Below are 21735 nucleotides of genomic sequence, written 5' to 3'. Positions count from 1 at the left end.
TGTGGCTATTAATGTGTTGTGTAATGGAAGTATTGTGGGATAATAGGAATATGTATGTGTATAAGAAAGAAGATAAAAGTGTGAATGATTGTATTAGGATGGTGTTGGGGAAATTGTATACATGTTATTTGTTTGATAAAGAAGGTGGAGGTGGTATGGATGCAGAGGGAGTGTGGAAAGTAAAGAAATGGATGCATGTTGTAAAATTTGTATAGTTTAGGGGAGAGGGGATATGGTATTGTGGTGCTTTTTATTGGTTCTTTGTAAAAAAAATTCATTTCAAAAAAGCAAAATAAAACCAGTTGATGAAGGAGAAAAGTTTATCGCTCAGAAAGTCACGTGAGAGATAGTCTAAAGGGTAGACTATTTAAGCGATTGCTTTTAAACCTGTTTTATAAAAAAAAAAAAATTGTCTTGCTGGTTGAAGGCTATTGCGTGATGGTGCCAGCAAAAGTTGTAAAATAGAAAAATCTTGACTACATTCTTGACCAATTGTCTTGCTGGATGAAGACTATTGCATGATGGTCCCAGCAAAAGTTGTAAAATAGAAAACTGTTGACTGACAGTACATAAACCAATCAGAATGGCTTATTTTGAATGACAATTGTATCAACCAATCACATGGTTTCAATTCTAAACTAATTTGCATAAGGGCTTTATTTACTCTCCATAACTTACTGAGGTCCTTCCTAACCATAGTTTAATTGAACACCTGCTGAGCCAGCCACAGATAGTTGATAACAAGAGCATTCTTGACCAATTGGCTTTACTGGTTGAAGACTATTGCATGATTGTCCCTACAAAAGTTGTAAAATAAAAAAAATGTTGACTACATTCTGGACCAATTGTCTTGCTGGTTAAAGACTATTGCATGATGGTCCCAGCAAAAGTTGCAAAATAGAAAACTGTTGACTGACAGTACATAAACCAATCCGAATGGCTTATTTTGAATGACAATTGTATTAACCAATCAGATGATCTCAATTCTAAACTAATTTGCATAATGGCTTTATTTGCTCTTCATAACTTACTGAGGTCCTTCCTAACCCTAGTTTAATTGAACACCTGCAGAACCAGCCACAGATAGTTGATAACAAGAGCATTCTTGACCAATTGTCTTGCTGGTTGAAGACTATTGCATGACTGTCCCAGCAAAAGTTGTAAAATAGAAAACTGTTGACTGACAGTACATAAACCAATCAGAATGGCTTATTTTGAATGACAATTGCATTAACCAATTAGATTATCTAAATTCTAAACTAATTTGCATAAGTATTTAATTTGCTCTTCATAACTTACTGAGGTCCTTCCTCATCCAAGTCTAATTGAACACCTGCAGAACCAGCCATAGATAGTTGATAACAAGAGCATTCTTGACCAATTGTCTTGCTGATTGAAGACTATTGCATGATGGTACCAGCAAAAGTTGTAAAATAGAAAACTGTTGACTGACAGTACATAAACCAATCAGAATGGCTTATTTTGAATGACAGTTGCATCACCCAATCAGATGGTCTCAATTCTGAACTAATTTGCATAAGTTCTTAATTTGCTCGTCATAACTTACTGAGGTCCTTCCTCAGCCAAGTCTAATTGAACACCTGCAGAACCAGCCACAGATAGTTGATAACAAGAACATTCTTGACCAATTGTCTTGCTGGTTGAAGGCTATTGCGTGATTGTGCCAGCAAAAGTTGTAAAATAGAAAAATGTTGACTACATTCTTGACCAATTGTCTTGCTGGTTGAAGACTAATGCATGATGGTCCCAGCAAAAGTTGTAAAATAGAAAACTGTTGACTGACAGTACATAAACCAATCAGAATGGCTTATTTTGAATGACAATTGCATCAACAAATCAGATGATCTCAATTCTAAACTAATTTGCATAAGGGCTTTATTTACTCTTCATAACTTACTGAGGTCCTTCCTAACCCTAGCTTAATTGAACACCTCCAGAACCAGCCACAAGTAGTTGATAACAAGAGCATTCTTGACCAATTGTCCTGCTGGCTGTAGGCTATTGCATGATGGTCCCAGCAAAAGTTGTAAAATAGAAAACTGTTGACTGACAGTACATAAACCAATCAGAATGGCTTATTTTGAATTACAATTGCACCACCCAATCAGATGGTCTCAATTCTGAACTAATTTGCATAAGTACTTAATTTGCTCGTCATAACTTACTGAGGTCCTTCCTCATCCAAGTCTAATTGAACACCTGCAGAACCAGCCACAGATAGTTGATAACAAGAACATTCTTGACCAATTGTCTTGCTGGTTGAAGGCTATTGCATGATTGTGCCAGCAAAAGTTGTAAAATAGAAAAATGTTGACTGCATTCTTGACCAATTGTCTTGCTGGTTGAAGACTAATGCATGATGGTCCCAGCAAAAGTTGTAAAATAGAAAACTGTTGACTGACAGTACATAAACCAATCAGAATGGCTTATTTTGAATGACAGTTGCATCACCCAATCAGATGGTCTCAATTCTGAACTAATTTGCATAAATACTTAATTTGCTCTTCATAACTTACTGAGTTCCTTCCTCATCCAAGTCTAATTGAACACCTGCAGAACCAGCCACAGATAGTTGATAACAAGGACATTGTTAACCAATTGTCTTGCTGGTTGAAGGCTATTGCGTGATTGTGCCAGCAAAAGTTGTAAAATAGAAAAATGTTGACTACATTCTTGACCAATTGTCTTGCTGGTTGAAGACTAATGCATGATGGTCCCAGCAAAAGTTGTAAAATAGAAAACTGTTGACTGACAGTACATAAACCAATCAGAATGGCTTATTTTGAATGACAATTGCATCAACAAATCAGATGATCTCAATTCTAAACTAATTTGCATAAGGGCTTTATTTACTCTTCATAACTTACTGAGGTCCATCCTAACCCTAGCTTAATTGAACACCTCCAGAACCAGCCACAAGTAGTTGATAACAAGAGCATTCTTGACCAATTGTCCTGCTGGCTGTAGGCTATTGCATGATGGTCCCAGCAAAAGTTGTAAAATAGAAAACTGTTGACTGATAGTACATAAACCAATCAGAATGGCTTATTTTGAATTACATTTGCACCACCCAATCAGATGGTCTCAATTCTGAACTAATTTGCATAAGTACTTTATTTGCTCGTCATAACTTACTGAGGTCCTTCCTCATCCAAGTCTAATTGAACACCTGCAGAACCAGCCACAGATAGTTGATAACAAGAACATTCTTGACCAATTGTCTTGCTGGTTGAAGGCTATTGCATGATTGTGCCAGCAAAAGTTGTAAAATACAAAAATGTTGACTGCATTCTTGACCAATTGTCTTGCTGGTTGAAGACTAATGCATGATGGTCCCAGCAAAAGTTGTAAAATAGAAAACTGTTGACTGACAGTACATAAACCAATCAGAATGGCTTATTTTGAATGACAGTTGCATCACCCAATCAGATGGTCTCAATTCTGAACTAATTTGCATAAGTACTTAATTTGCTCTTCATAACTTACTGAGTTCCTTCCTAATCCAAGTCTAATTGAACACCTGCAGAACCAGCCACAGATAGTTGATAACAAGGACATTGTTAACCAATTGTCTTGCTGGTTGAAGGCTATTGCGTGATGGTGCCAGCAAAAGTTGTAAAATAGAAAACTGTTGACTGACAGTACATAAACCAATCAGAATGGCTTATTTTGAATGACAATTGTATCAACCAATCACATAGTCTCAATTCTAAACTAATTTGCATAAGGGCTTTATTTACTCTCCATAATTTACTGAGGTCCTTACTAACCCTAGTTTAATTGAACACCTGCAGAACCAGCCACATATAGTTTATAACAAGAGCATTCTTGACCAATTGTCTTGCTGGTTGAAGACTATTGCATGATGGTCCCAGCAAAAGTTGTAAAATAGAAAACTGTTGACTGAAAGTACATAAACCAATCAGAATGGCTTATTTTGAATGACAATTGCATCACCCAATCAGATGGTCTCAATTCTGAACTAATTTGCATAAGTACTTAATTTGCTCGTCATAACTTACTGAGGTCCTTCATCACCCTAGTCTTATTGAACACCTGCAGAATCAGCCACAGATAGTTGATAACAAGAGCATTCTTTACTAATTGTCTTGCTGGTTGACGACTATTGCATGATGGTCCCAGCAAAAGTTGTAAATTAGAATACTGTTGACGGACAGTACATAAACCAATCAAAATGGCTTATTTTGAATGACAGTTGCATCACCCAATCAGATGGTCTCAATTCTGAACTAATTTGCATTTGCTTTATTTCCTTTCCATAACGTACTGAGGTTCGATTCCCGGCCAATGCAGTTGTCAAGTTTTTCTGAAATTATGGTATATTTTGTTAAAGAGTGGCTGGCTCTTTGCATTTTGGTGGTGCAGGTATAGAATCCCACATACAATGATTTAGAGGTAGAATCTTGTGGTTTAGTGGTAGAATTCCCACCTGCCATGAGAGAGGTCTGGATCTGAAAAGGGAATAAACACCAAATAAATGTTGTACTCAAAGCGTATGACTCTTAGCTTGGGAGTTTTATTTCTATTGACTAAGCTGGCCAGGCTTTGTTACAGTGTTGTGGCATCAAGGAAAGGCAAGGCTTGCCCTTCAATCTACAGTATTAAACCAAAGCAAATTTTCCACATTCAGTAGATCCTGATATTCCTGCATGGTTTCACCCACTGATGTACACCTGAAACAGCGATGTATTTTGTTAAAGAGTGCCTGGATCTTTGCATTTTGGTGGTGCAGGTATAGAATTCAACATACAATGATTTAGTGGTAGAATCTTGGGGTTTAGTGGTAGAATTCTCTCCTGCCATGAGGGAGGCATGGATCTGAAAAGGGATTAAACACCACCCAATGTTGTGCTCAAAGCAAATGACTCAGATTTGGAGTCTTATTCGCTATTGACTCAGCTAGCTAGGCTTTTTTACAGTGTTATGGCATCATGGCAAGGCAAGGATTGCCCTTCAATCTATAAAACCAAAGCAAGGTTTCCACATTCAGTAGATCCTGAGATTCCTGCTTGGTTTCACACACTGATGTACACCTCTTTTAAGTAACAAACAAAACACATTTGGTTGTGTAGTGACAGAGATCTCGCCTGTAGAATTCTGGGAAAAAACACCGCCCAACGTGGGGCTCAAACCCACCACACTGAGATTAAAAATCTCATGTTCTACCAACTGAGCTAGCCAGGCTTGGTTACTGTGGTGTGACAAAAAGGCCACTCAAGCCAAGGTGTGCCGTAAAAGCTATTAAAGTAGATCTAGGCTACTACATTCAGTACACTGAGATTCATGCTTGGTTCCACACAGTGATGAAAATGGGTAAGTAACCATGATGTAAAATGTGAAGCATTGGTTGTTCAGTGGTAGAATTCTTGCCTGCCACGCGGGATTCCTGGGTTCGATTCCCGGCCAATGCAGTTGTCAAGTTTTTCTGAAATTATGGTATATTTTGTTAAAGAGTGGCTGGCTCTTTGCATTTTGGTGGTGCAGGTATAGAATTCAACATACAATGATTTAGTGATAGAATCTTGTGGTTTAGTGATAGAATTCTCAGTGGTAGAATTCTCGCCTGCCACGCGGGAGGCCCGGCTTCGATTCCCGGCCAATGCAGTTCTCAAGTTTTTCTAAAATTATGGTATATTTTGTTAAAGAGTGCCTGGCTCTTTGCATTTTGGTGGTGCAGGTATAGAATTCAACATACAATGATTTAGTGGTAGAATCTTGTGGTTTAGTGATAGAATTCTCAGTGGTAGAATTCTCGCCTGCCACGCGGGAGGCCCGGCTTCGATTCCCGGCCAATGCAGTACTCAAGTTTTTCTAAAATTATGGTATATTTTGTTAAAGAGTGGCTGTCTCTTTCCATTTTGGTGGTGCAGGTATAGAATTCCACATACAATGATTTAGAGGTAGAATCTTGTGGTTTAGTGGTAGAATTCCCACCTGCCAAGAGAGAGGTCTGGATCTGAAAAGGGAATAAACACCACACAAATGTTGTACTCAAAGCTTATGACTCTTAGCTTGGGAGTTTTATTTCTATTGACTAAGCTGGCCAGGCTTTGTTACAGTGTTGTGGCAGCAAGGCAAGGCTTGCCCTTCAATCTACAGTATTAAACCAAAGCAAGGTTTCCACATTCAGTAGATCCTGATATTCCTGCATGGTTTCACCCACTGATTTACACCTGAAACAGCGATATATATTTTGTTAAAGAGTGCCTGGCTCTTTGCATTTTGGTGGTGCAGGTATAGAATTCAACATACAATAATTTAGTGGTAGAATCTTGTGGTTTAGTGGTAGAATTCTCGCCTGCCATGAGGGATGCATGGATCTGAAAAGGGAATAAACACCACCCAATGTTGTGCTCAAAGCAAATGACTCTTAGGATTGGAGTCTTATTCGCTATTGACTCAGCTAGCTAGGCTTTTTTACAGTGTTATGGAATCATGGCAAGGCAAGGATTGCCCTTCAACCCACTGATGTACACCTAAAAAAGCGATATATTTTGTTAAAGAGTGCCTGGCTCTTTCCATTTTGGTGGTGCAGGTATAGAATTCAATATACAATGATTTAGTGGTAGAATCTTTTGGTTTAGTGGTAGAATTCTCGCCTGCCATGAGGGAGGCATGGATCTGAAAAGGGAATAAACACCACCCAATGTTGTGCTCAAAGCAAATGACTCTTAGATTTGGAGTCTTATTCGCTATTGACTCAGCTAGCTAGGCTTTTTCACAGTGTTATGGCATCATGGCAAGGCAAGGATTGCCCTTCAATCTATAAAACCAAAGCAAGGTTTCCACATTCAGTAGATCCTAAGATTCCTGCTTGGTTTCACACACTGATGTACACCTCTTTCAATGTTTCAAATAAAACACATTTGGTTGTGTAGTGACAGAGAACTCGCCTGTAGAATTCTGGGAAAAAACACCACCCAACGTGGGGCTCGAACCCACAACCCTGAGATTAAGAGTCTCATGCTCTACCGACTGAGCTAGCCAGGCTTGGTTAATGTGGTTTGACAAAAACGCCACTCAAGCCAAGGAGTGCCCTACAAGCTATTAAAGTAGATCTAGGCTACCACATTCAGTACACTGAGATTCATGCTTGGTTTCACACATTGATGAAAATGGGTAAGTAACAATGAAGTAACATGTAAAGCATTGGTTGTTTAGTGGTAGAATTCACGCATGCCACACAGGAGGCCCGGGTTCGATTCCCGGCCAATGCATTTGTCAAGTTTTTCTAAAATTATGGTATATTTTGTTAAAGAATGGCTGGCTCTTTGCATTTTGGTGGTGCATGTATAGAATTCCACATACAATAATTTAGAGGTAGAATCTTGTGGTTTAGTGGTAGAATTCCCACCTGCCAAGAAAGAGGTCTGGATCTGAAAAGGGAATAAACACCACACAAATGTTGTACTCAAAGCATATGACTCTTAGCTTGGAAGTTTTATTTCTATTGACTAAGCTGGCCAGGCTTTGTTACAGTGTTGTGGCTTTAAGGCAAGGCAAGGCTTGCCCTTCAATCTACAGTATTAAACCAAAGCAAGGTTTCCACATTCAGTAGATCCTGATATTCCTGCATGGTTTCACCCACCGATGTACACCTGAAACAGCGATATTTTTTGATAAAGAGTGCCTGGCTCTTTGCATTTTGGTGGTGCAGGTATAGAATTCAACATACAATGATTTAGTGGTAGAATCGTGTGGTTTAGTGGTAGAATTCTCGCCTGCCATGAGGGAGGCATGGATCTGAAAAGGGAATAAACACCACCCAATGTTGTGCTCAAAGCAAATGACTCTTAGATTTGGAGTCTTATTCGCTATTGGTTACTGTGGTGTGACAAATAGGCCACTGAAGCCAAGGAGTGCCCTACAAGCTATTAAATTAGAGCTAGGCTACCACATTCAGTACACTGAGAGTCATACTTGGTTTCACACAGTGATGAAAATGGGTAAGTCACCCTGATGTAAAATGGGAAGCATTTGTTGTTCAGTGGTAGAATTCTCGCATGCCACACAGGAGGCCCGGGTTCGATTCCCGGCCAATGCAGTTGTCAAGTTTTTCTGAAATTATGGTATATTTTGTTAAAGAGTGGCTGGCTCTTTGCATTTTGGTGGTGCAGGCAGGGACATGCAGTCAGGGGAGGCAGGGGAGGCTCTGATGATGAAAATAATAAAAAGAAGATATTTATATATCTTCTTTTATTATTTTCATCATTTCTCCCTCTCCGGCTGCCTCCCACCCTCTTACACTGCTGCATGTGAGGGTGGGAAGCAGCGGGAGAGGTGCCTCCCGCTGTTAACATTGAGATTCCGGGCAGCGTTGGGCGGGAAGGGGTGGGCAGGGGGGCAGGGTGCAGCAATGGGCTGTAAAAGCCCATTGAATATGAATGGGGAAGCGGCATTCATACTGGTGCCGCAATGACAGCGGCACCAGTGTAAACGCACGCCCCCAGATGTGATTGGACAGCGGATCCAGCACTGGATCTGCTGGCCCAATCACACATGCAGGAACATGAGAGGATGCAGCAGCAGCAGCGCAGAGTCCGGCGCCTGCTGGGAGACTGCCGTTGTCACTCACCCGGACCGGCCGCCGTCACCGCCGAGAAGATGACAGGTGAGTCCGCCGGGTGGTGGGAGGGCAGGTCGGGCGCGCATGTACCGGCGGCGGGCGGCCGCTGCATACCTGTCAGAAACTGGAAAGTGTCAAGACGGGGCGAGAGGTGGAAGACGAATGGCTTTCAATCTACCAATTGGATTGTCAGCGTCTCATAGGGGGGCCAGCAGAATGCCGAGGGGCATGCTTGTGTAGAGGAGGAGCGCTGTTGATCTGGGGACTTGTAACAACGTGTGTTATAGCTATCATTCAGAAAGCATCCGAGAGATGTGTGCAGGGGGAAATGACAGTGTGCAGGGGGAATCAGAGGCTGATCTAATTTAGAGTGAATTGGAAGTGGGAAGAATGGAGAGAAAGCCAAGAACACGGTGGGGAGGAGGGGGAATAATAGATGGAATAAACATGACAACACAGGCTGACAAAGAAGAAACGTGATAGGCTCCTATGTGTGATAATAGGCATAGCGAGAAGGGACAACAGCTCAGTGACGTGCGGTGAGGTCAGTGCCTCCCCAGGCAATGACCTCACCGCACGTCACTGGGTGCAGGTATAGAATTCCACATACAATGATTTAGAGGTAGAATCTTGTGGTTTAGTGGTAGAATTCCCACCTGCCATGAGAGAGGTCTGGATCTGAAAAGGGAATAAACACCAAACAAATGTTGTACTGAAAGCATATGACTCTTAGCTTGGGAGTTTTATTTCTATTGACTAAGCTGGCCAGGCTTTGTTACAGTGTTGTGGCATCAAGGCAAGGCAAGGCTTGCCCTTCAATCTAAAGTATTAAAATAAAAGCAAGGTTTCCACATTCAGTAGATCCTGATATTCCTGCATCGTTTCACCCACTGATGTACACCTGAAACAGTGATATATTTTGTTAAAGAGTGCCTGGCTCTTTGCATTTTGGTGGTACAGGTATAGAATTCAACATACAATGATTTAGTGGTAGAATCTTGTGGTTTAGTGATAGAATTCTGCATGCCATGAGGGAGGCATGGATCTGAAAAGGGAATAAACACCACCCAATGTTGTGCTCAAAGCAAATGACTCTTAGATTTGGAGTCTTATTCGCTATTGACTCAGCTAGCTAGGCTTTTTACAGCGTTATGGCATCATGGCAAGGCAAGGATTGCCCTTCAATCTATAAAACCAAAGCAAGGTTTCCACATTCAGTAGATCCTGAGATTCCTCCTTGGTTTCACACACTGATGTACACCTCTTTTAAATTTCAAATAAAACACATTTGGTTGTGTAGTGACAGAGAACTCGCCTATAGAATTCTGGGAAAAAACACCTCCCAACGTGGGGCTCGACCTTGAGATTAAGAGTCTCATGCTCTACCGACTGAGCTAGCCAGGCTTGGTTAATGTGGTTTGACAAAAAGGCCACTCAAGCCAAGGAGTGCCCTACAAGCTATTAAAGTAGATCTAGGCTACCACATTCAGTACACTGAGATTCATGCTTAGTTTCACACATTGATGAAAATGGGTAAGTAACAAAGAAGTAACATGTATAGCATTGGTTGTTCAGTGGTAGAATTCTCGCCTGCCACGCGGGAGGCCCGGGTTCGATTCCCGGCCAATGCAGTACTCAAGATTTTCTGAAATTATGGTATATTATGTTAAGAGTGGCTGGCTCTTTGCATTTTGGTGGTGCAGGTATAGAATTCCACATACAATGATTTAGAGGTAGAATCTTGTGGTTTAGTGGTAGAATTCCCACCTGCCAAGAAAGAGGTCTGGATCTGAAAAGGGAATAAACACCACACAAATGTTGTACTCAAAGCATATGACTCTTAGCTTGGGAGTTTTATTTCTATTGACTAAGCTGGCCAGGCTTTGTTACAGTGTTGTGGCATCAAGGCAATGCAAGGCTTGCCCTTCAATCTACAGTATTAAACCAAAGCAAGGTTTCCACATTCAGTAGATCCTGATATTCCTGCATGGTTTCACCCACTGATTTACACCTGAAACAGCGATATATTTTGTTAAAGAGTGCCTGGCTCTTTGCATTTTGGTGGTGCAGGTATATAATTCAACATACAATGATTTAGTGGTAGAATCTTGTGGTTTAGTGGTAGAATTCTCGCCTGCCATGAGGGAGGCATGGATCTGAAAAGGGAATAAACACCACCCAATGTTGTGCTCAAAGCACATGACTCTTAGATTTGGAGTCTTATTCGCTATTAACTCAGCTAGCTAGGCTTTTTTTACAGTGTTATGGCATCATGGCAAGGCAAGGATTGCCCTTCAATCTATAAAACCAAAGCAAGGTTTCCACATTCAGTAGATCCTGGGATTCCTGCTGTGTTACACACTGATGTACACCTCTTTTAAGTTTCAAATAAAACACGTTTGGTTGTGTAGTGACAGAGATCTCGCCTGTAGAATTCTCGGACAAAACACCACCCAACGTGGGGCTCAAACCCACCAGCCTGAGATTAAGAATCTCATGTTCTACCGACTGAGCTAGCCAGGCTTGGTTACTTTAGTGAGAAAAAAAGGCCACTCAAGCCAAGGAGTGCCCTAAAAGCTATTAAAGTAGATCTAGGCTACCACATTCAGTACACTGAGATTCATGCTTGGTTTCACACAGTGATGAAAATGGGTAAGTCACCTTGATGTAAAATGTGAACAATTTGTTGTTCAGTGGTAGAATTCTCGCATGCCACACAGGAGCCTCGGGTTCGATTCCCGGCCAATGCGTTTGTCAAGTTTTTCTGAAATTATGGTATATTTTGTTAAAGAGTGGCTGGCTCTTTGCATTTTGGTGGTGCAGGTATAGAATTCCACATACAATGATTTAGAGGTAGAATCTTGTGGTTTAGTGGTAGAATTCCCACCTGCCAAGAGTGAGGTCTGGATCTGAAAAGGGAATAAACACCACACAAATGTTGTACTCAAAGCTTATGACTCTTAGCTTGGGAGTTTTATTTCTATTGACTAAGCTTGCCAGGCTTTGTTACAGTGTTGTGGCATCAAGGCAAGGCTTGCCCTTCAATCTACAGTATTAAACCAAAGCAAGGTTTCCACATTCAGTAGATCCTGATATTCCTGCATGGTTTCACCCACTGATGTACACCTGAAACAGCGATATATTTTGTTAAAGAGTGCCTGGCTCTTTGCATTTTGGTGGTGAAGGTATAGAATTCAACATACAATGATTTAGTGGTAGAATCTTGTGGTTTAGTGGTAGAATTCTCGCCTGCCATGAGGAAGTCATGGATCTGAAAAGGGAATAAACACCACCCAATGTTGTGCTCAAAGCAAATGACTCTTAGATTTGGAGTCTTATTCGCTATTGACTCAGCTAGCTAGGCTTTTTTTACAGTGTTTTGGCATCATGGCAAGGCAAGGATTGCCCTTCAGTCTATAAAACCAAAGCAAGGTTTCCACATTAAGTAGATCCTGAGATTCCTGCTTGGTTTCACACACTGATGTACACCTCTTTTAAGTTTCAAATAAAACACGTTTGGTTGTGTAGTGACAGAGATCTCGCCTGTAGAATTCTGGGAAAAAACACTGCACAACGTGGGATCGAACCCACCACCCTGAGATTAAGAATCTCATGTTCTACTGACTGAGCTAGCCAGGCTTGGTTACTGTGGTGTGACAAAGAGGCCACTCAAGCCAAGGAGTGCCCTACAAGCTATTAAATTAGAGCTAGGCTACCACATTCAGTACACTGAGATTCATGCTTGGTTTCACACATTGATGAAAACGGCTAAGTAACAATGAAGTAACAATGAAGTAACATGTGAAGCATTGGTTGTTCAGTGGTAGAATTCTCGCCTGCCACGCGGGAGGCCTGGGTTCGATTCTTGGCCAATGCATTTGTCAAGTTTTTCTGAAATTATGGTATATTTTGTTAAAGAGTGGCTGGCTCTTTGCATTTTGGTGGTGCAGGTATATAATTCCACATACAATGATTTAGAGGTAGAATCTTGTGGTTTAGTGGTAGAATTCCCACCTGCCAAGAGAGAGGTCTGGATCTGAAAAGGGAATAAACACCAAACAAATGTTGTACTGAAAGCATATGACTCTTAGTGTGGGAGTTTTATTTCTATTGACTAAGCTGGCCAGGCTTTGTTACAGTGTTGTGGCATCAAGGCAAGGCAAGGCTTGCCATTCAAATAAACAGTATTAAACCAAAGCAAGGTTTCCACATTCAGTAGATCCTGATATTCCTGCATGGTTTCACCCACTGAAGTACACCTGAAACAGCGATATATTTTGTTAAAGAGTGCCTGGCTGTTTGCATTTTGTTGGTGCAGGTATAGAATTCAACATACAATGATTTAGTGGTAGAATCTTGTGGTTTAGTGGTAGAATTCTCGCCTGCCATGAGGGAGGCATGGATCTGAAAAGGGAATAAACACTACCCAATGTTGTGCTCAAAGCAAATGACTCGTAGATTTGGAGTCTTATTCGCTATTGACTCAGCTAGCTAGGCTTTTTCACAGTGTTATGGCATCATGGCAAGGCAAGGATTGCCCTTCAATCTATAAAACCAAAGCAAGGTTTCCACATTCAGTAGATCCTGAGATTCCTGCTTGGTTTCACACACTGATGTACACCTCTTTTAAGTTTCAAATAAAACACATTTGGTTGTGTAGTGACAGAGAACTCGCCTGTATAATTCTGGGAAAAAACACCACCCAACGTGGGGCTCGAACCCACAACCTTGAGATTAAGAGTCTCATGCTCTACCGACTGAGCTAGCCAGGCTTGGTTAATGTGGTTTGACAAAAACGCCACTCAAGCTAAGGAGTGCCCTACAAGCTATTAAAGTAGATCTATTCTACCACATTCAGTACACTGAGATTCATGCTTGGTGTCACACATTGATGAAAATGGGTAAGTAACCATGAAGTAACATGTAAAGCATTGGTTGTTCAGTGGTAGAATTCTCGCCTGCCATGCGGGAGGCCCGGGTTTGATTCCCGGCCAATGCAGTTGTCAAGTTTTTCTGAAATTATGGTATATTTTGTTAAAGAGTGGCTGGCTCTTTGCATTTTGGTGGTGCAGGTATAGAATTCCACATACAATGATTTAGAGGTAGAATCTTGTGGTTTAGTGGTAGAATTCCCACCTGCCATGAGAGAGGTCTGGATCTGAAAAGGGAATAAACACCAAACAAATGTTGTACTGAAAGCAAATGACTCTTAGCTTGGGAATTTTATTTCTATTGACTAAGCTGGCCAGGCTTTGTTACAGTGTTGTGGCATCAAGGCAAGGCAAGGCTTGCCCTTCAATCTACAGTATTATACCAAAGCAAGGTTTCCACATTCAGTAGATCCTGATATTCCTGCATGGTTTCACCCAATGATGTACACCTGAAACAGCAATATATTTTGTTAAAGAGTGCCTGGCTCTTTGCATTTTGGTGGTGCAGGTATAGAATTCAACATACAATGATTTAGTGGTAGAATCTTGTGGTTTAGTGGTAGAATTCTCGCCTGCCATGAGGGAGGCATGGATCTGAAAAGGGAATAAACACCACCCAATGTTGTGCTCAAAGCAAATGACTCTTAGATTTGGAGTCTTATTCGCTATTGACTCAGCTAGCTAGGCTTTTTTACAGTGTTATGGCATCATGGCAAGGCAAGGATTGCCCTTCAATCTATAAAACCAAAGCAAGGTTTCCACATTCAGTAGATCCTAAGATTCCTGCTTGGTTTCACACACTGATGTACACCTCTTTCAATGTTTCAAATAAAACACATTTGGTTGTGTAGTGACAGAGAACTCGCCTGTAGAATTCTGGGAAAAAACACCACCCAACGTGGGGCTCGAACCCACGACCCTGAGATTAAGAGTCTCATGCTCTACCGACTGAGCTAGCCAGGCTTGGTTAATGTGGTTTGACAAAAACGCCACTCAAGCCAAGGAGTGCCCTACAAGCTATTAAAGTAGATCTAGGCTACCACATTCAGTACACTGAGATTCATGCTTGGTTTCACACATTGATGAAAATGGGTAAGTAACAATGAAGTAACATGTAAAGCATTGGTTGTTCAGTGGTAGAATTCACGCATGCCACACAGGAGGCCCGGGTTCGATTCCCGGCCAATGCATTTGTCAAGTTTTTCTAAAATTATGGTATATTTTGTTAAAGAATGGCTGGCTCTTTGCATTTTGGTGGTGCATGTATAGAATTCCACATACAATAATTTAGAGGTAGAATCTTGTGGTTTAGTGGTAGAATTCCCACCTGCCAAGAAAGAGGTCTGGATCTGAAAAGGGAATAAACACCACACAAATGTTGTACTCAAAGCATATGACTCTTAGCTTGGAAGTTTTATTTCTATTGACTAAGCTGGCCAGGCTTTGTTACAGTGTTGTGGCTTTAAGGCAAGGCAAGGCTTGCCCTTCAATCTACAGTATTAAACCAAAGCAAGGTTTCCACATTCAGTAGATCCTGATATTCCTGCATGGTTTCACCCACCGATGTACACCTGAAACAGCGATATTTTTTGATAAAGAGTGCCTGGCTCTTTGCATTTTGGTGGTGCAGGTATAGAATTCAACATACAATGATTTAGTGGTAGAATCGTGTGGTTTAGTGGTAGAATTCTCGCCTGCCATGAGGGAGGCATGGATCTGAAAAGGGAATAAACACCACCCAATGTTGTGCTCAAAGCAAATGACTCTTAGATTTGGAGTCTTATTCGCTATTGGTTACTGTGGTGTGACAAATAGGCCACTCAAGCCAAGGAGTGCCCTACAAGCTATTAAATTAGAGCTAGGCTACCACATTCAGTACACTGAGAGTCATACTTGGTTTCACACAGTGATGAAAATGGGTAAGTCACCCTGATGTAAAATGGGAAGCATTTGTTGTTCAGTGGTAGAATTCTCGCATGCCACACAGGAGGCCCGGGTTCGATTCCCGGCCAATGCAGTTGTCAAGTTTTTCTGAAATTATGGTATATTTTGTTAAAGAGTGGTTGGCTCTTTGCATTTTGGTGGTGCAGGCAGGGACATGCAGTCAGGGGAGGCAGGGGAGGCAGAGCCTCCCCTGTCATAATGATGAAAATAATAAAAAGAAGATATTTATATATCTTCTTTTATTATTTTCATCATTTCTCCCTCTCCGGCTGCCTCCCACCCTCTTACACTGCTGCATGTGAGGGTGGGAAGCAGCGGGAGAGGTGCCTCCCGCTGTTAACATTGAGATTCCGGGCAGCGTTGGGCGGGAAGGGGTGGGCAGGGGGGCAGGGTGCAGCAATGGGCTGTAAAAGCCCATTGAATATGAATGGGGAAGCGGCATTCATACTGGTGCCGCAATGACAGCGGCACCAGTGTAAACGCACGCCCCCAGATGTGATTGGACAGCGGATCCAGCACTGGATCTGCTGGCCCAATCACACATGCAGGAACATGAGAGGATGCAGCAGCAGCAGCGCGGAGTCCGGCGCCTGCTGGGAGACTGCCGTTGTCACTCACCCGGACCGGCCGCCGTCACCGCCGAGAAGATGACAGGTGAGTCCGCCGGGTGGTGGGAGGGCAGGTCGGGCGCGCATGTACCGGCGGCGGGCGGCCGCTGCATACCTGTCAGAAACTGGAAAGTGTCAAGACGGGGCGAGAGGTGGAAGACGAATGGCTTTCAATCTACCAATTGGATTGTCAGCGTCTCATAGGGGGGCCAGCAGAATGCCGAGGGGCATGCTTGTGTAGAGGAGGAGCGCTGTTGATCTGGGGACTTGTAACAACGTGTGTTATAGCTATCATTCAGAAAGCATCCGAGAGATGTGTGCAGGGGGAAATGACAGTGTGCAGGGGGAATCAGAGGCTGATCTAATTTAGAGTGAATTGGAAGTGGGAAGAATGGAGAGAAAGCCAAGAACACGGTGGGGAGGAGGGGGAATAATAGATGGAATAAACATGACAACACAGGCTGACAAAGAAGAAACGTGATAGGCTCCTATGTGTGATAATAGGCATAGCGAGAAGGGACAACAGCTCAGTGACGTGCGGTGAGGTCAGTGCCTCCCCAGGCAATGACCTCACCGCACGTCACTGGGTGCAGGTATAGAATTCCACATACAATGATTTAGAGGTAGAATCTTGTGGTTTAGTGGTAGAATTCCCACCTGCCATGAGAGAGGTCTGGATCTGAAAAGGGAATAAACACCAAACAAATGTTGTACTGAAAGCATATGACTCTTAGCTTGGGAGTTTTATTTCTATTGACTAAGCTGGCCAGGCTTTGTTACAGTGTTGTGGCATCAAGGCAAGGCAAGGCTTGCCCTTCAATCTAAAGTATTAAAATAAAAGCAAGGTTTCCACATTCAGTAGATCCTGATATTCCTGCATGGTTTCACCCACTGATGCACACCTGAAACAGCGATATATTTTGTTAAAGAGTGCCTGTCTCTTTGCATTTTGGTGGTTCAGGTATAGAATTCAACATACAATGATTTAGTGGTAGAATCTTGTGGTTTAGTGGTAGAATTCTCGCCTGCCATGAATGAGGCATGGATCTGAAAAGGGAATAAACCCCACCCAATGTTGGGCTCAAAGCAAATGACTCTTAGATTTGGAGCCTTATTCATATTGACTCAGCTAGCTAGGCTTTTTTACAGTGTTATGGCATCATGGCAAGGCAAGGATTGCCCTTCAATCTATAAAACCAAAGCAAGGTTTCCACATTCAGTAGATCCTGAGATTCCTGCTTGGTTTCACACACTGATGTACAGCTCTTTTAAGTTTCAAATAAAACACGTTTGGTTGTGTAGTGAAAGAGAACTCGCCTGTAGAATTCTGGGAAAAAACACTGCCCATCGTGGGGCTGGAACCCACCACCCTGAGATTAAGAATCTCATGTTCTACTAACTGAGCTAGCCAGGCTTGGTTACTTTGTCGTGACAAAAAGGCCACTCAAGCCAAGGAGTGCCCTACAAGCTATTAAAGTAGATTTAGGCTACCACATTCAGTACACTGAGATTCATGCTTGGTTTCACACATTGATGAAAATGGGTAAGTAACAATGAAGTAACAATGAAGTAACCCGTAAAGCATTGGTTGTTCAGTGGTTGAAGTCTCGCCTGCCACGCGGGAGGCCCGGGTTCGATTCCCGGCTAATGCAGTACTCAAGTTTTACTGAAATTATGGTATATTTTGTTAAAGAGTGGCTGGCTCTTTGCATTTTCATGGTGCAGGTATAGAATTTCACTTACAATGATTTAGAGGTAGAATCTTGTGGTTTAGTGGTAGAATTCCCACCTGCCAAGAGAGAGGTCTGAATCAGAAAAGGGAATAAACACCACACAAATGTTGTACTCAAAGCATATGACTCTTAGCATGGGAGTTTTATTTCTATTGACTAAGCTGGCCAGGCTTTGTTACAGTGTTGTGGCATCAAGGCAAGGCAAGGCAAGGCTTGCCCTTCAATCTACAGTATTAAACCAAAGCACTTTTTCCACATTCAGTAGATCCTGATATTCCTGCATGGTTTCACCCACTGATTTACACCTGAAACAGCGATATATTTTGTTAAAGAGTGCCTGGCTCTTTGCATTTTGGTGGTGCAGGTATAGAATTCAACATACAATGATTTAGTGGTAGAATCTTGTGGTTTAGTGGTAGAGTTCTCGCCTGCCATGAGGGAGGCATGGATCTGAAAAGGGAATAAACACCACCCAATGATGTGCTCAAAGCAAATGACTCTTAGATTTGGAGTCTTATTCGCTATTGACTCAGCTAGCTAGGCTTTTTTTACAGTGTTATGGCATCATGGCAAGGCAAGGATTGCCCTTCAATCTATAAAACCAAAGCAAGGTTTCCACATTTAGTAGATCCTGAGATTCCTGCTTGGTTTCACACACTGATGTACACCTCTTTTAAGTTTCAAATAAAACACGTTTGGTTGTGAAGTGACAGAGATCTCGCCTGTAGAATTCTGGGAAAAAGCACCGCCCAACGTGGGGCTCGAACCTAAGACCCTGAGATTAAGAGTCTCATGCTCTACTGACTGAGCTAGCCAGCCTTGGTTAATGTAGTTTGACAAAAAGGCCACTCAAGCCAAGGAGTGCCCTACAAGCTATTAAATTAGAGCTAGGCTACAACATTCAGTACACTGAGATTCATGCTTGGTTTCACACATTGATGAAAATGGGTAAGTAACAATGAAGTAACATGTGAAGCATTGGTTGTTCAGTGGTAGAATTCTCGCCTGCCACGCGGGAGGCCTGGGTTCGATTCCCGGCCAATGCATTTGTCAAGTTTTTCTAAAATTATGGTATATTTTGTTAAAGAGTGGCTGGCTCTTTGCATTTTGGTGGTGCATGTATAGAATTCCACATACAATGATTTAGAGGTAGAATCTTGTGGTTTAGTGGTAGAATTCCCACCTGCCAAGAGAGAGGTCTGGATCTGAAAAGGGAATAAACACCAAACCAATGTTGTACTGAAAGCATATGACTCTTAGCTTGGGAGTTTTATTTCTATTGACTAAGCTGGCCAGGCTTTGTTACAGTGTTGTGGCATCAAGGCAAGGCAAGGCTTGCCCTTCAATCTACAGTATTAAACCAAAGCAAGGTTTCCACATTCAGTAGATCCTGATATTCCTGCATGGTTTCACCCACTGATTTACACCTGAAACAGCGATATATTTTGTTAAAGAGTGCCTGGCTCTTTGTATTTTGGTGGTGCAGGTATAGAATTCAACATACAATGATTTAGTGGTAGAATCTTGTGGTTTAGTGGTAGAATTCTCGCCTGCCATGAGGGAGGCATGGATCTGAAAAGGGAATAAACACCACCCAATGTTGTGCTCAAAGCAAATGACTCTTAGATTTGGAGTCTTATTCGCTATTGACTCAGCTAGCTAGGCTTTTTTACAGTGTTATGGCACCATGGCAAGGCAAGGATTGCCCTTCAATCTATAAAACCAAAGCAAGGTTTCCACATTCAGTAGATCCTGAGATTCCTGCTTGGTTTCACACACTGATGTACACCTCTTTTAAGTTTCAAATAAAACACATTTGGTTGTGTAGTGACAGAGAACTCGCCTGTAGAATTATGGGAAAAAACACCGCCCAACGTGGGGCTCGAACCCACCACCCTGAGATTAGGAATCTCATGTTCTACTGACTGAGCTAGCCAGGCTTGGTTACTGTGGTGTGACAAAAAGCCCACTCAAGCCAAGGAGTGCCCTACAAGCTATTAAAGTAGATCTAGGCTACCACATTCAGTACACTGAGATTCATGCTTGGTTTCACACATTGATGAAAATGGGTAAGTAACAATGAATTAACATGTAAAGCATTGGTTGTTCAGTGGTAGAAGTCTCGCCTGCCACGCGGGAGGCCCGGGTTCGATTCCCGGCTAATGCAGTACTCAAGTTTTACTGAAATTATGGTATATTTTGTTAAAGAGTGGCTGGCTCTTTGCATTTTGGTGGTGCAGGTATAGAATTCCACATACAATGATTTAGAGGTAGAATCTTGTGGTTTAGTGGTAGAATTCCCACCTGCCAAGAGAGAGGTCTGGATCAGAAAAGGGAATAAACACCACACAAATGTTGTACTCAAAGCATATGACTCTTAGCTTGTGAGTTTTATTTCTATTGACTAAGCTGGCCAGGCTTTTTTACAGTGTTGTGGCATCAAGGCAAGGCAAGGCAAGGCAAGGCTTGCCCTTCAATCTACAGTATTAAACCAAAGCAATGTTTCCACATTCAGTAGATCCTGATATTACTGCATGGTTTCACCAACTGATTTACACCTGAAACAGCGATATATTTTGTTAAAGAGTGCCTGGCTCTTTGCATTTTGGTGGTGCAGGTATAGAATTCCACATACAATGATTTAGAGGTAGAATCTTGTGGTTTAGTGGTAGAATTCCCACCTGCCAAGAGAGAGGTCTGGATCTGAAAAGGGAATAAACACCAAACAAATGTTGTACTGAAAGCATATGACTCTTAGTGTGGGAGTTTTATTTCTATTGACTAAGCTGGCCAGGCTTTGTTACAGTGTTGTGGCATCAAGGCAAGGCAAGGCTTGCCCTTCAATCTACAGTATTAAACCAAAGCAAGGTTTCCACATTCAGTAGATCCTGATATTCCTTCATGGTTTTACCCACTGATGTACACCTGAAATAGCGATATATTTTGTTAAAGAGTGCCTGGCTCTTTGCATTTTGGTGGTGCAGGTATAGAATTCAACATACAATGATTTAGTGGTAGAATCTTGTGGTTTAGTGGTAGAATTCTCGCCGGCCATGACGGAGGCATGGATCTGAAAAGGGAATAAACACCACCCAATGTTGTGCTCAAAGCAAATGACTCTTAGATTTGGAGTCTTATTCGCTATTGACTCAGCTAGCTAGGCTTTTTTACAGTTTTATGGCATCATGGCAAGGCAAGGATTGCCCTTCAATCTATAAAACCAAAGCAAGTTTTCCACATTCAGTAGATCCTGAGATTCCTGCTTGGTTTCACACACTGATGTACACCTCTTTTGAGTTTCAAATAAAACACAATTGGTTGTGTAGTGACAGAGATCTCGCCTGTAGAATTCTGGGAAAAAACACCGCCCAACGTGGAGCTGAAACCCACGACCCTGAGATTAAAAGTTTCATGCTCTACCGACTGAGCTAGCCAGGCTTCGTTTTTTTTCTTTCAACGTTTTTATTAATTTTTTCAATGTAAAACATTTCAAGGTAAAACATTTTCTGTACATTGCAATGTTTGTTTCACAGAACAACTCAGAATATTAGAAAATAAAGCATAACAATTATATGTATAAAACTTTGAGTCACAATCATTTCACTAACCATAACATGTTACAGAGGTTTTCCAGTCCCCTATTCAAGTCTTTGTAGGGCATATTATCCTAAATTGTCTAGGTCTCTGCAGTAGTCTCGACGGTTTCAACTACCGCCAAATGTGTACCTTTTCTCCACAAAATAATTATTAATATATAAAAGAAACATATGTCTCACCTCTATCCTAACTAACCTTAACCCCGTAAACTCCCATCCCCCCTCCCATTCCCTCCCCCCTCTAGGACTCAGTGCATCTTAGTTATTTGACAATGATCTGAGTAGGTACCAGGATGTGCCCTCGAATACTTTCAT

General features: G+C 41.9%; 2 non-coding genes across 2 annotated transcripts; one reads left to right on the top strand and one right to left on the bottom strand.

Moving 5' to 3' along the window:
- Positions 1–10168: 10168 nt before the first annotated feature.
- TRNAG-GCC (transfer RNA glycine (anticodon GCC)) lies at positions 10169–10239 on the top strand. Its single transcript has one exon. It is a non-coding gene; the product is annotated as a tRNA-Gly (tRNA).
- Positions 10240–19691: 9452 nt separating this feature from the next.
- On the bottom strand, positions 19692–19764 carry TRNAR-CCU (transfer RNA arginine (anticodon CCU)). The gene has a single exon. It is a non-coding gene; the product is annotated as a tRNA-Arg (tRNA).
- Positions 19765–21735: the final 1971 nt, after the last annotated feature.

Source organism: Crinia signifera, chromosome 3 (genome assembly GCF_055691185.1).
Source record: "Crinia signifera chromosome 3, ASM5569118v1, whole genome shotgun sequence".
Classification (NCBI taxonomy): Eukaryota; Metazoa; Chordata; class Amphibia; order Anura; family Myobatrachidae; genus Crinia; species Crinia signifera.
Note: the sequence above shows the minus strand (reverse complement) of the source record. Positions and strands in the feature narration are given on the sequence as shown.